Source organism: Stylophora pistillata, chromosome 14, assembly GCF_964205215.1.
Source record: "Stylophora pistillata chromosome 14, jaStyPist1.2, whole genome shotgun sequence".
Lineage (NCBI taxonomy): Eukaryota > Metazoa > Cnidaria > Anthozoa > Scleractinia > Pocilloporidae > Stylophora > Stylophora pistillata.
Window position 1 is genome coordinate 12,587,404 of NC_142532.1, and position 14,715 is coordinate 12,602,118.

General features: G+C 37.2%; 1 protein-coding gene and 1 long non-coding RNA gene across 3 annotated transcripts in view; both read left to right on the forward strand.

Moving 5' to 3' along the window:
* On the forward strand, positions 1-9,214 carry LOC148716590 (uncharacterized). Its single transcript, XR_015995046.1, has 4 exons — positions 1-704; positions 2,880-2,992; positions 5,574-5,640; positions 8,929-9,214. It is a non-coding gene; the product is annotated as an uncharacterized LOC148716590 (long non-coding RNA).
* Positions 5,809-14,715, forward strand: part of LOC111330632 (homeobox protein SIX6) — a 24,281-nt gene continuing 15,374 nt past the window's right edge. The window contains exon 1 of one of the 2 annotated variants that reach the window (XM_022935527.2): positions 5,809-6,076. The gene's annotated coding sequence lies outside the window, so the exon portion shown is untranslated. Of the gene's footprint in view, positions 6,077-10,563; positions 10,722-14,715 lie in introns of those variants that run through there. The other variant, XM_022935524.2, reaches the window with a different exon arrangement.

The window sequence follows — 14,715 nt, forward strand, 5'->3', positions numbered from 1 at the left end:
ATGGTGGAGAAATCCGAACTCGTGCGTATTTGACGCGTGACTGTGGTAACGCTATGCTGGCAAAAGCTCTTCTTTTGATTTCTCCCCCATCCCAGCCTCGTAGCCCTTTTCACGCTGTGGTTATATCAACTGGATTAAACACGTAGAGTTCAGAAATTGCACACAATCCTCTCCGAAATGTTCGAAATTCTTGGGAGTGTTGGATGTTTCTTCGAGAAGTGTCAATGGAAGACAGTATATTTGTCCTTTAGTTAATGTAATATCCGAACTTATGCAAATCAATCAATCTCTCCTTTCGTAACACATGAGAACTTGAATTTCGAAAATTTTGATCGAATGCCTGCAGAAGACCTTTTTTGCGAACGTGACGAGAGTATTTTCCATTAGTTGACTAATTTTCAATACCCGTGTTAACAGCCGCGCTCAGTCTCAAACCGAACGAATGCCCGACAGTTAAAAAGTTCGGTGTAACCTCTGTTTTCTCTCTGTTTTAAAGTTTGTTTGGTCTGTCTTGTCATAATCGCGTTATCAAGATGCTCCTTCGCAGCTAGCTCGCAATGAATCTGATATGACTGAGAAAGCCTGGGTTGAATATCCGGGAATTTTAGAAAATCGGCGGGAAATTACAGAAAGAGTTCGAAATGTTGGCTTACGAAAATGAAGCTTTTAAGCTCGAAATTTTACGGCTGCAGCGCCATTTAAAGGTATGTTTTGGTTATTTTGTCATTCAGGGCCCAGTTGTTCGAAGACCGATTAGCGCTAACCCAGGGTTAAATTTTAATCCAGGTTTCTATATTTCTCTGTTCAAAAGCCGTTTTAAGATAATTTCCCCAGTTCTTCTTAGAGCATGCAATCATCAAATTGTAAACAAATGGAGTTAAAGTGAACTTAATTTTAAAGCTTTCCGATCTGCAATTAAATTTCACGGTAACCCTGGGTTATCGTAACCCACCTTTGAACAACCCGGCCCAGTTCACTAATAGTCATTTTTTTTTGCGGACCCAATCGGCTGCGCCTCATTTTGACCACTATGATGACGAATATCTTCGATAAGAGTGCAGAGCACGCGTCAAACTACTGTCGATTTGTTAACTCGAGATCTTATCTACAACCTCCAAGAAACTTCTCTACGGGCAGCCCACGACTACTGAATGAAATGGTCGATATTTAGTTGAAGTCAAAGCAAAATTTTGTCACAATGCAAATGTAGAGCATTTATTATTTTGCCCAAACCCAACGTAACGCCGTATTTATTCTTTTCACAATACCCCAATACCTAGCTAAACAAGACTAGTCTTTCATGTTTAGAAGTTACACTGAAAAACTTCGTCAAATACTGAGTTAGGACAATACCTCTGGGGAAAAAAATAACTAACTTGAAAAAAGTTTTTGGGTTGAGTTGAATTCTGTTGCTTTTATTTTTTTGTTCAAGTGGAAATTTCGGCTCTGTGGAGGCAAGAATGAAATGTCGTATACTTAACATAGTTTTTTGGGTTGCATCTAAGCGTAACAAATGTGGGCTGTTCCCATTCCTTAGGTTCTTCAAAAAAAATGTGAAAGGGGGAATCATCTGGGCAGAAAATAGCACAGAGCATAAAAATTTTGTTGTATAATTCCACATGTTAGCAAACGAGTTCTCTGATAGTTAAATGTACACAATGTTCCTCAAGTGAGCCAAAACGAGAGGGTCAAGTAAACAAGGCTAAAGCTTCCCAACCATTATTTAAGACAGATTTTACATTTTATTATATGGCAGTATATACATCTGGATGCCCAGAATAAAAACAAAACTGTAGCTGTGGCTGGGCAAGGAGGGGGGCTTGGGGTCTATTAGAAACTGCAAAGAAATTTGATCAAAACTGAAAACCACCTGCAAAACCGTCTAAACCAATAAATTTGCACATCTCAGTTGTCAAAATCCAAATAGACCTGCTACTGTGGTTACAAGAGGAACAACATAGATTTTGTGGCTATTCGAGATCAGTAGAGGCATATAACTGCTGCTCATATCAAAGAGAAACCGGAACCCCAATATGAAAAACCGAAAAGCATATCGGATACTAAATCCAAGCACCCATCAAAATTTTTGACAAAAACTGAAAACCAGATGCTGAAAACAGAAAATCCACAAAATGCGATGAACAACAAAACTGAAAAACCGCAGTATTTTGGTACAAAAACCAAAAAACCGATCTGAAAAATAGCCAAAACCGCTAACCCCAATGCCCCCCTCAATAAGCTGTAGCCAGCCAGTGTTGACCAGCATCTATATTTAACAATTATTTGCCGAAGGCGAGTTGAATATCGTCGAATAATCCCCGATACAAAGTCGAGGGGATTATTCGACAATATTCACCGAACCTGAGGCGAATAATTGTTTTAGTATAATTTCAGAGCTGAGCAACAGAAAAATTTCTAAAATCATAACATTTTAGTAACATTTATTAACATTTTATTTTAACATTTTATATAAGCCGCGTGGAGCGGTTTATATAGCATCATATAAGGAACCGCTCGACCAATCAGATTGCTGGAAACTCTTCGCTCAGCTCTGTAATTATACTAAATACAATTAGAAACATAAATGAGTAAAAGTGATTAAAAGAATTTATAAATACTCTGAATGTCTTAATGTTCAATAATGTTATATGGAAATCAATTCCACTGTTCATATGCTTAAATGTTCTTGCAATATGAAGTGAAATTACCAGGATGGCCTTCTGCATTCTTGGTCCACCTCTCTTGAGCAACCGCCAAGGACATTTATGATTAATATATTATATTGAATGATCTTGTACCCAGGGTATCTGTTTGTGAGCTCTAATCATAGTTGACGATACTTTGGTCTTTTCAATGTCTCTCACCTCTCTGTTTTCCAGCCAGGGCAGCTCATCTCGCTGGCTGCAACTTTCTTGTTTCATTTGTCAATAATTGGGACATCGATTCTGTTGGCTTTCACCAATGTCGTGTCTGCATATAAGGCAATGCCCTGGTAGGTGGTAACATGTTCATTCTTGTACATTGGCTTTGGTACAGCTGTTGAGAACATGGCTCCACTTTTACTGATGAGGTTCAAGGATCTCAGGACTTCGAAGAATAGGATTTTAAGGTCATTATTATGTCTCCATAAGTACTTGGTTTGCGCCAAGTGCTGCAGCCAGATAGAATGTACCGTACATTCTCTCTGAACCAGTATTTCTAGTCATGTATAGCATCTTTTGAATATTCACCCGTAGCAAGTCTACCTCAATGTGTGCTCCATCCTTCTTACTGTTTTCTGAAAATGACCATTAACTGAAAATTTAGCTGAAGTTACGGTAAGTTAGTTGTGATTTTTAAATTGTGATGAAGAATCACCTACAACAGCTTAATTATTACTGAAAATATGAATTAAAATTGTTTAATTCTCCATCATTTCACCATGGATGTCAAATTCCTATACCTTTTAACAAGGATCAATTTGTCAGACATTATTAAGCCTATTATTTCTACTTGATTTCAAGGCTAGAAGAAGCTGGGAATGGGTTTCTATCCACACTTTTAGCATTTGTTAAACTATGAAGTTACCTTTGCCAGTTCAAGTTTGTGCATCGTTTCTTTTTGAGTTAACATTGAAATTGATAGGCCTTTTCTGAGTTACCATTGGCCTCTTTTTCAAAATGAGGCCTGTTGTTATTAAACCATTTGTATGAAAATGAGTTTAGTTTGCATGTGAAAGAAAGTCTGTAACCATATGAAAGGATAAGCACCAGGACTTGTTTTGAAAGAGGCAGGGCTCAACACTCACTTTTCAACTTACTGGCCAAGTGGCTAGTGACATCTTAGATGTTAAGACAATTTCAGGTTGTTTACAAGTCAAACTGGCTAGTGGAAATTGAAAATCACTAGCCAAAACTGAATTTCTACTAATCTGTGGCTAGTGGGCTACTCTTAGTGTTGAGCCCTGAGAGGCCAAAAGCAGTTTGGAAATGGGCTATTAATTCCTAGGCTATCCGCAGTATGTAAAAGATTCTTTTAGATGTTAATTAATGTAACTATAGAATTTAGAATTCAGTTCCTTTTCAGTCACATGAATTATGCAGTGTGTAATCAGTATTTATAATTATTATGGTGAAAATTTCTTGCAAACTCCCTCCCAATCCCCTCCATCTGTGATTCAGGTGGCTCCAACAAATGTTTTATGTGACTTCTCAATTATTGCTGTAATCCTGGTATTTTCTAATCAATCATGAATATTTAGTGCAGTATCGTTGGCTCCAAAACACTAAAAGGTAAGAAGACAAAGAGATGACTTCCCAAGTTAAAAATAAGACTGGGGCAAGTTTAAAGGTGACAAATTACTGCAAAGTTTAGAAATGACAACATCCAATGCTAACTTCTCATTTTGAGCCAGACTGAAAAGAACTATTTGTTTTATGTACACAGTTGAACCTTGATTATTTGCATTTTTCAATTAACCACACCCACGTCTCTGGTCCCCTTTTTTTGTGAGTATCTCTATAACAACTTTTTCTCATCAAACAAAGCAGATGCACTGAAACATTGTTGACAATATTTCAAAGAATGATAGAATTGGCAACTCGCGCACATTTTTTCAAGAAAGCTTTAATAACCTTTTGCAAATAGTTTTGGCAAATGTTAACAATGAAGCACAATGATTTGAGAATGTCCATTATTGATTAAATGATATATATTGAGTTTTATTGTTGGCTCATTTTTGTGAACAATTCAGCTGTCTCCAAGAGTCTGGATAATTAGGGTTTGACCATACTTTATTACAGCTTAACATGTACATGTCAAGTCCTCTATTAGGTTACAGGATCTGGCTCCTCTTTAGGTCAGGAACTATCTTTCTGGTATCAGTAGAATCCAAGGAGAGGCTGGACTTGTGCTCTTTCATCACAAGATAACTTAACAATTAGGATGGTGATGACAAAAACAAGGATATGATAGTACCAGTAATAATGATAATGATATCAATTATAATGAAACAGTGATAATCATTATGGTAGGAATAATAACGATGTGAATTATGCACATGTTTTGTAACCAATAGATGCTTAAACTGTATAAAGCAATTCTTATTAATGAAAGTATAAATAGTAAAACCTTTTATTGTTATGTGAACTATCAAAATGAATCAATAGTTTGAATAAATTGGTCTTGACTTTAATTTTTGCTGTTTTCAATATTAAACTCAGTTGACTTTTCAAGGAATTTCTAATGCTTCAGCTAGATACAACAAAGTTTAAGTTCTCAACACTGTAATATAAAATTAACCAGGTTTTTTACATGTTCCCCTGCAATAGCATTTTAATAATGAAGAAGTTTAATTCGGGTTTACAGCGATTCTAAAAAGGCCTCAAAAATCCAGGCTTCTTTTCAGTTTAGCTTTAACTTGCACTCAGACTTCAAAATTCCATCACATTTTTTTTCAAACAGTTGACCTTGCAGAAATTATAAGATTTGTAAAAAAGACAGGTTCTTGTTCATCTTGCTCACGGGTATTTTAGTACAGTGATTGTGCTAATATTTTAGTTTTAACACTTGTATACCTTACTTTGGGTTGACAGGACCATCACAATCTCTCCAGAGGACGTTTAGGGATTTTCAGCTCATATCAACGTACGTAAAGAGATGGTAAGTCTGCGAGCTTGTCATCAAATTTTCTTTACATCTAGTATGTTTTCATATTCCTTTATGTATGTCTAAAAAACGTTTAACAAGTTTCGGTTGAATCCTAAATAACCATAATCGCCGTAATATGTTTCAGTCGTTTCATTCCGTGAATCAGAATGAAACACAGTTGCCCAGCTTCTGCTTCTTGGCTATTCCTCTGAGACAGAGGTAAACAAGACTAATAGTCATTCAGAACAACTCATGAGAGTTGTTTTAGAGAATGGTATTTATACTGAGCAAAGGATGGAAGTTAGCAGAAATTTCTTACGGAGCCTATGCATATCCCGGCTTCAAAAGCATAATGCGACCAGGAATATTGACTAACACTCCCGCAAGAGATGTCTGTTACCAAACTCAAGGTCAGAGGCATTTGCAGAAACAAGATATGAGCAGAAAGGTAAGGTATTACTTTCTCAGTATTTCACGGTACCACTTGTGTTACCACACATGCAATATTCTTCATGATCTTACTTTAGAAGTGAATCATGTTTAATTATATAAAAGAAATGTTTGAATCCATTACAAAAGAGCAAATGTGCCTGTTTATAGTTCTAGTTTGGAGAGAGATATTGCCACCCTAAGCGCCCCAGCCTGGCCTACCTTGGCCTCGCGATCTCTGGAGTCAAGGGTGCAAACCATAAAATACCAATGTCTCCAACATGAAAGAAGTGTTGGTGAAATTCAGGTTTTCCAAATAAAATGTTGACTGCAATGCGTCGTTGAAATGCATAGTCCCGAGTAACGTATGCCCACATTTAATAGTTGCGGGAAAGTTATTTGCATGTCCATCATATCATTTGCCTTCGCTTTCTTTGCTGTCCTCGAAGATAGTATCTCATCAAATAATCTTTTCCTGTCTCTGAGGGCTACACATACGTAACGGTAGTTGGTTTCAGTTATGAGCCTTAAGATTAGCGTTTTAGTTAATATATATTTGATCCAACCTAGACCGAAAAAAAAGTCCTAAAAACTCCTGCTTTTCTTATAGATACCATGGCCTTCCACACAATGTGTTGGTGGTGTATGAAAAGTCCGTTGGTCCCTCTTTCCCACTTTTTATGTCATGCCATGCGAAACATACGCTTTACTCTCTGGTTTCAACGGCATTACATAAAGACACTCTTGGCGGACAATTCACTGCTTTTCTTTCAAGGAAAAAATCAAACAAAAACGGCTCCTTTAGGAGCCATCAATTATTTTATCGAGTTTTATAGCAATGACTAACGTACATATTTTGTAATACGATGTTCGCACTCATGTGTCGTTGGGCCCAGCGTTTTGCGGCATCAAAGAAGTAATGATAATAGTAATGATAATCAGTAACAATGATAAAAAAGGGTTGAATGATTAAGGAGTCAACTGATGAAGGTGGGGGAAGAACTCGTTTTTCTTAAGGGGGCGAAGTTACAATGGGGCGGGTTCACCGGGCTTCAAATACTGATTAGACACAGACCAGTTCCATCAATATATTTATCGCATTCGTGCACTAGTCAATTTTCTCGTTTTCAAAACCGGTAACAGGTAAATTGAATGTCCTTCTAAGACCTTCAGAAGGCTGACGGAAGCATTCAGTGTATCTTACTGAGCATGCTACACTATAAACCCAAATATCTGTCCTAATGACCTCTCGATGATTTTCAGAGAAGCAGTAGCTTTAGATTACCGTTTTTTTTTTTTTTACTTCTTAGAAGAAAATAATCAAATTTATTACACGACTCGGGCAGTCAGAGGGCCAATGACTAAAATCAACCAATCAAAATGCTCTATTGCCAGTCAATATTCTCTCAGTATTGGACCGGGCACTGTCCCGAATGGTCCCGAATGATACCGCACTTGTGTCCCTTTGAACTTCAGTCGTATAATAAATCTCTTATTAACCAAGCTTGCTCGGGACCGTACTGGAAGAATGTCGGCCCTCGGTCTTTTTTGTACGGACCGAGCTGGGCTCGGTCCGTACTGTCAAGACCTCGGGCCGATATTCTCCCAGTACGGCCCTCGCGCTTGGTTAATAAGATATATTTAAAACCTTGAGTAAAAGGAGTGCATTTCATGGCAAAATTAGAAAAAAATCTCATCTTTTAGTTAAAGGATGGCATGGTGGAGGCAGATTTTAAAATAGCATTGAGTATTAATCGCACAACTGAGAGGTCTCTTGGTATTCGAAACTACGAACGACGCTTGCCAAGCATGCTCGTCAACAGTCGTTAGTAGCCCATAATCAATTTGAGAATTATAACAAACAATAGCAGAACTTGAATAACTCTTGTTGTTTGGATATTTATCTTCTGTCTCACCCTAATGCCAAAAAAGAGAACCAAAGGAAAAGGGAAAGGAATGACTAAGGTAATATGACTGAAGCATGTTAAGAACTGGCGGATGTTATTTAGATTAAACATCAAATTCTAGCAAGTAGCTATTAGTTAAAAGAATCATCTTTCACATCTGAAAATCCTCCAAAATGGCGACCTACGTTATTTGTTTTAACAAAAAGTACTCCTTGTAAGTTGCTAGAAATAGCGTGCGCGTGAATCAAGTGGTAAACCCAATTTGAGTGATTTATTTCCGAAAAAACCGAAGATCCCAAATTTTTCTTATTATTCGAATTTCTAGCATACTTATCCTTTGTTCATCAAGTCCTGACCCATCCTCATTCCCACTCAGTCTTTTCCCCACACGGGGAATGACGATTATGGTACAGTCACTGCTAAGAATGTCACTGAGTCTGCTGAAACAAGCATGATAACCCTATCTTGTTTAGATTGATCCGACTACAGCTGCCATCTTCTCCTATTGTACTCTTGACTTTGAATGAAATTGAAAGGACGCGAGTGATAATGTTTTGCCCAGTGTCTTATCCTTCTTCTATCGTTTGCCATTCCTAGAATTTTGCAAGACACTAGTCACAGGCGAACACCGTATATGTCCTCTCTACCGGAGTTTCCATGTTGTTCAGTCGTATGTTCGCTTCCTCCTTCGAAAAGACTCCTTATATTTATTGATAAGACGTATTCTGGTCAGGAACAGACACGTTTTATTTGTGACGTATCAAATGAGGTTTTTATTGTGGACCATACAAACGAGTGGTTAGTCCTGAGACACTATATACCTTCTAAAGTATTCTTCTGTACAACTCAATTTAGTAATAGTTGAGGAATCAGTCCAATACATTCTCCACAACTAGTCATTTTATTTTTCAACGAAGGCATTCGAAACTTGTAAATCTTAGTATTGTTATGTTAATTTTTACAGGTTTGATTTTTTAATTATGGACTGAAGTGTCATCTTGAGTGCATCAAGTTAATTGTGATGAATAATGCTCCCGTGATCTTCTTACTGACGGAAGATTTGAGTTGACGAGCCTATAACTGTTGGTGATGTCATGACCAAGTGTTATTTACAGAGCATTTGTTTGCTTAGTTTTTTCCTTCAGCATTTCATAGCTGGTCATACGGTGCACTGTAAACCTGTTACATTTTTTCCAAGTACTTTTAATCTTATTGTTGTTTTAGCAATAAAAGGTACTTTCTTATTTACAGGTTATTCTTATAAATCATTTTCTTATTTCACGTTTTCGGCCTTTTCGCATGATTGGGAACTTTCTTTTCTTAGTTTGTGATTTTCATTTAAAGTTCATGTTATTACTTTTTGGAAAATGGCTGTAACCGTTGTTTGCCATCCCGGTGGAAACTTTACTTTATAATTGTTTAACCCAGTTGTTGATGAAGGACAGTTTTGACCATTACACCGAGTTTTTTGTTTTGCTTTTTTTTACTGCGGTTTTCAAGGGGCAGATGGCATAGTGAAACCTTCCAGTGGTGAAGCAAATTAAAACTGCTGCGCATAATGATACTTATTCCATGTTTTCTCATCTAGAATATAATCGTGATACCTCATGTATCATAATAGTATTATCTATTTGTTATGGTTTGTACTTGGCAACGACCATGTGTCATAGTTTTGTGAGGGAATCAATTTTTTATAGATAACAGGCTCCGTGTGTGAGGACTTAATCTTTGTCATTTGTGGGGGGTTTTGCGCAACACATGGAATGTTCCGGAAAAGGTTCATATGAGACCTTGAATCACGCAAGTATTTCCTTGGTACTTCCTTTAGCATTTATCACTTACAACCTTTTGAAATGGGTTACTCGTAACTATTTTTGGAAGGTTACTGGCTTGTATGTAGCTGGGACTTTATATTATCTACTTTGAAAGATGAATCGGCTTGCGTGTATCGCATTTTCACTTAAACAGACTCGAAACATTTAGACACCTGTATGACTGGAATATTCTCACGCCATCGCGTGACTTAGTCTCATTATCTCAATGTAGGCTACCTCTTTTTGACCTCTGATTACACCTTAAATGGTTTCCTCGATTTTACGGCCATTAAAGCTGTCTATTTCGGGAAGTATAATTACCCCCTCCTGGTCTTTAACTCGGTCTCTCGTCTGTAACTAACGATCAGCAATCAGCTAGTCACGAAATGGATACGGCAAAGTTATGTAAACATTGTAAGTTAAAGCTGGTTATGTATCATTTGTTGTCTTTGGAGAACTTTTCCATGTGTTAAGATGATTGTAACGGAGTCATCTCTCCTCCTCAATGTTGATCAACTGTACAATTAGCTCTGTATTCCTCGGGCATTGCGTAGACACCCATAAGTGAATGACACAGATGATTGACTCAACACGCGATGATAAACTGTTTTGGTTTCTCTTACTTCAGCTTTTCCTTTGTCCTCCCATTAGTTTCTTTGTTCTCTTCACACTTCGTTGTACACTGAAGTGTTTTTCGTCTATTCCGGATACTTGATTCCTACAGTTGCCCTTGTGCCACTACACGACTAACGTAAAAGCACTTCTGTTCTCTCACGAAATGTTTGTGTCGCGCTTCGGAGACTACGTGTCATAACTTGATTTTATGCCAGTTGCGGTCCATTCTGTTGTGCTTCACGAGGCTACACTCTAAGATATCGTTGCGTTTTCTTTCTGCTGAGCTGACATACAGAGATCTGCTCTCTCGCTAATCCGTATTGCTAAGGTAAGATAAGCACTATTTAATGGAGGGTATAAGTCCGCATCCTGTCACATTATTTCTCCCTTATGAACTTTTCCGGTGGCTATAATGAGCAAATACTTAAAAACAGCTCTCAGTTGTGCCTGAAATACTAGAGATTCCCTTTATGCCACAGTTTGTTTTTCGTTTCGTTTCTTTTTTTTTCGGAATGGACGTCAATTTGTTCTGATTCCACGCCCTATGCCTTTGTACAGGTATGTTTCACTCCCACTGGACATTGCACTCTAAGAACTTTCACAGTACAGGCATGCTGGTATTACTTCACTTGACCAAATCTCCGCCCTTAAAGTCAGTACATTATAGAGATTACTCTTATAACTTGCGTACGGGAAGTGATATTGGCTAATTCCAATTTCATCTCTTCTGAGTTACTATTTCCCCGATGGTTTTAAAATAAGGCAACTGAAATTTATTTTGCTATTTGCGAACGCTAGCTTTGAATATTAATGAAAAAAATAAGTTCAGTTGTTTCTCAAGCCTCCGGGTAGTTGGTTGGGAAGTGCTTGTACACACTCTACCCTCTATAATTGAATTCTTTAACGGTTGTAATGTAATCCGTTAGTCAATCTGGTGATGAAGGACAAATTGCCTTCCGTTATTGTTAGCCTGACTGGCCATGGGCTGTTTGATAGAAATAGAACATCTCTATTATAAGTAAGTGTACTGTCCGCTGGCGATAGGTATTCGTTGCTAATATGGTATTTCACAAGATATAGTTTCATTAGTACTCAGTTCTTTAAGCTGAAAACAAGCTTAAGACACTGCCCTTGATGGCTGTTTTGCTGTACAGTATTGCTGGTCTTTGGTGGCACAGTGGAAAGATGACAGTCTAAAATACACTCTGCCAGAATCACATCTAGCTGTTGAATGTGAACGTTCTTAAAAGTCTTTGAAAAGTCGGTCGTCATCTTCAAACGATTAAATTCTTGTATGGTCTCAAAATAAAGTTAGCGTGTCTAAGCGTAGATGAAAGCTATGGGCTAAACGTTGACATTTTTCCATGGGTCAGGGAACAACCCTGCGCAAGACGGTTTTGCAGCTCTTCAGCGATGAGTTTGAGTCAAGTTGTTTAATATGTTAAATCAAGCGGGTTCGCGTTATCTCTGGAAAAAGAAGCATAAAATTCAATTGCAAGATTTTCCAATCGTGACGCGATTTTCTCTGGGGTTTTTGTATTCATCAATGAAACGTCACTGACAAAGAAGAGATGGATAAAAAGTCAATTTAATTACGCAAAAAGCAAGTTAAAAAATCAATACGATTATATCAATATCACCTGAAAATTCCAGAAACATTTGCTATGTGTGTGATTTACTCGTATAAAATAAAAATGCTTGTTGCATTATTTGACAAATTAAGTGAAATTATTTGGAATGGAAGACTTAGACTTAAGATTCCCTTCTTAAACGGCTAAACAAATCATTACTCCCCTCAGAATGTTTGGTCATCGTTTTGTTGATATCACAGAATCATTTCTATGTATGTGAATTTCTCTGATGGAGAGTAATGTACAGATCACTCCAACCATATGGTGCCAAGGAGATCAAGGGCTCGATTCCTCTCAGGGACCGAAAGCGTTTTCTTTGTTCTGTACGCTTGAGAAAAAAAAAGATGTGGGGTATTTCATTATAAAAGAAAAACACTAGATGGGCAGATGGGGTGCGTGGGAACTATGCTGGAAGTTAACTTATCGCAAAAGAAGTGGTGAAATATAAGTTCATTTTCGCTTACAAATCAACTGGCTGGCATGATGTGGCGCATCATTATTCTTCCTCTGTCGTCGCCTGACAGACCTTAACAAAAGAGCTAAGGCTAAAATCAGTCTCAATGTCGTTGTGGGCTGTGTTGGATTGGTAAAACTATGTATTAGAATCTATTAGTGTGTATGTGTGGTAAATTTAGGCTGTGAAAATGCCATTAGGTTTAGTTTGTTTCAAATACTGTTTGCGGAGGGTCTAGGAGTCTTCAATATTCAGCTTCTCATTGTTTTCACGTGCAACAAAGGACTGATATTCGTTAGGGCGGGTACAGAAAGCGAACATGTCTTAAATATGTGCCCCGAAAATATCGCAGCAAATAAACTGGCTTACTGATTGTATGCGTCGGGATTTAAACGGCTTATACACTATTTCTCAAAACGTTTCTTTATTATAAATGAGATAATGATTAAGTCCTATACAACTTACAAATTAATTACACTTCTTACCATCTGGTCTTTATGGTAGACATAAGATTTGAAATCTAAAGTAGAGTTCCAAAAGTGACTTTATGTGAGTAAGCAAAGTGAAGTCATTGGCTTTGCCATGAGTATAATTTTGCGTTGCCTTGATCCTTCGATATTGTAAAACTGTTATGATTAGAAAGTTACTTCTTGTGTCCTAGTGTTGGTGGCGGCCTCGAGTTTCCAGCAAATTTGTCAGATTTTAATCTATATTGAGGGTAACAGGTTAATTTTTCTGAATTAATCACTCACAACAGTTAAACGTATGACAAGATTTTTATCTCGCATGTATTAGCCACTTAGATCCATATCAGAAATGCCTTCCAGTTATTATCATGTCTTTCTCTGACACACGCGTCCCACAGGTGTAGTTGAAAAAAAATTGCGCAATTTACGCGCTCTACAGGTGCAGTTTGGAAAAAATGTGTGCTATTCTTTGCCCTATTACTTTACTTACATGCTTGGGAAAGTTTTTCCAAAGAAAGTCACCTAAAAGGTTGTAATGCGGCTAAATCTCAGTAAGACTTTTAAACATTTATTAAGGGTTTATTAAGCACGTTATTTTCATCGTAACTTTTGTTATCTCTTCGCTAATTTTGTCTGTAAAGAAAATAAACGTGTCTAGCGGTAAAACTGATTTTCTTTTAAAAGGCGCGAAATTTTTTGAGATGACCGCTTTTGGCGCCAGATAAAAGATAAAAGACAACGTTATTAAATTTCAATTTGGTGGTACACTTTGAAATCTTTCGGCAGAACTTTCCGTTTTGAGTGGCTTCGAATCATAGTAAATGAGAATGCTTTTTAAAGCATTGAGCTTGAAGTTAAACCAAATTAGCAATTATGAATCATATTTTCTCTTGTAGGCACTGGAGTTGTTAGCTCCAACACGTGCTGTGCTTATAAAATTGTACACATGCATGGCTGATAATTGCCATGGAGGGTTATGTATTCCTCCCCGTGGTAGCAGATTTAAAAAATTGCGGGCTAAATCAAGTAGAATTTCGCAAAGATATTATGAATCTTAAAATTAAATAAGATTAGCATATTTTTTTCATATGGCTCTACCTATTTGTATTTTCGCTGATAGATGTACCTAACAGTTTACTGCTATTTTCCTTTGTCAAAAGCTACTTCAGAGACTTTTTCTGTTAGTCATTCACATTGATTCTTCAATTAGTTTTGAAAATGTTTAAGCGAATGAGGGCCCTTTATTAAGTTGGAATATTTGCCTTTATCTCATCATTAAATTGAATTATTTAAGAATGGACATAAAACTACGACCTTTAATAACCAATCAAAGTGTTCACCCAACCGCGTAGTTTTCATTCCAAGCTGACCATTTTTAAAATTGTTGGCCGAGTTGTCACGTAAAATGGTGGTTCAGGGTGTAACTACTTAAAAACCAGAATATCTGAAACTACTCGAAACCATGGACAACGTTGCGATATCAGTGTAACTAGGGTGCATTCGTTCAAGTCGATACCAATTCTTTTCATAGGGGGTTTTCTAAATACAATCCATCAATCTTGGTTGTAAATATGTTCATCAGTTATGTATTTTTGCCGCGCATCGTTTGTTTTAATGATCACAGTGATTCTTTTATTTCATACAACTTAAGTTCTAACCGAAGGCGTACTTAATGTTACTACTGTTTTATGTTTGAAAACGTCTATATTTGGAGGTAATGCTTCGAGAAAATGTTCAGAGGACATCTTTTCTCGAGCTTTTCCTTTAGTT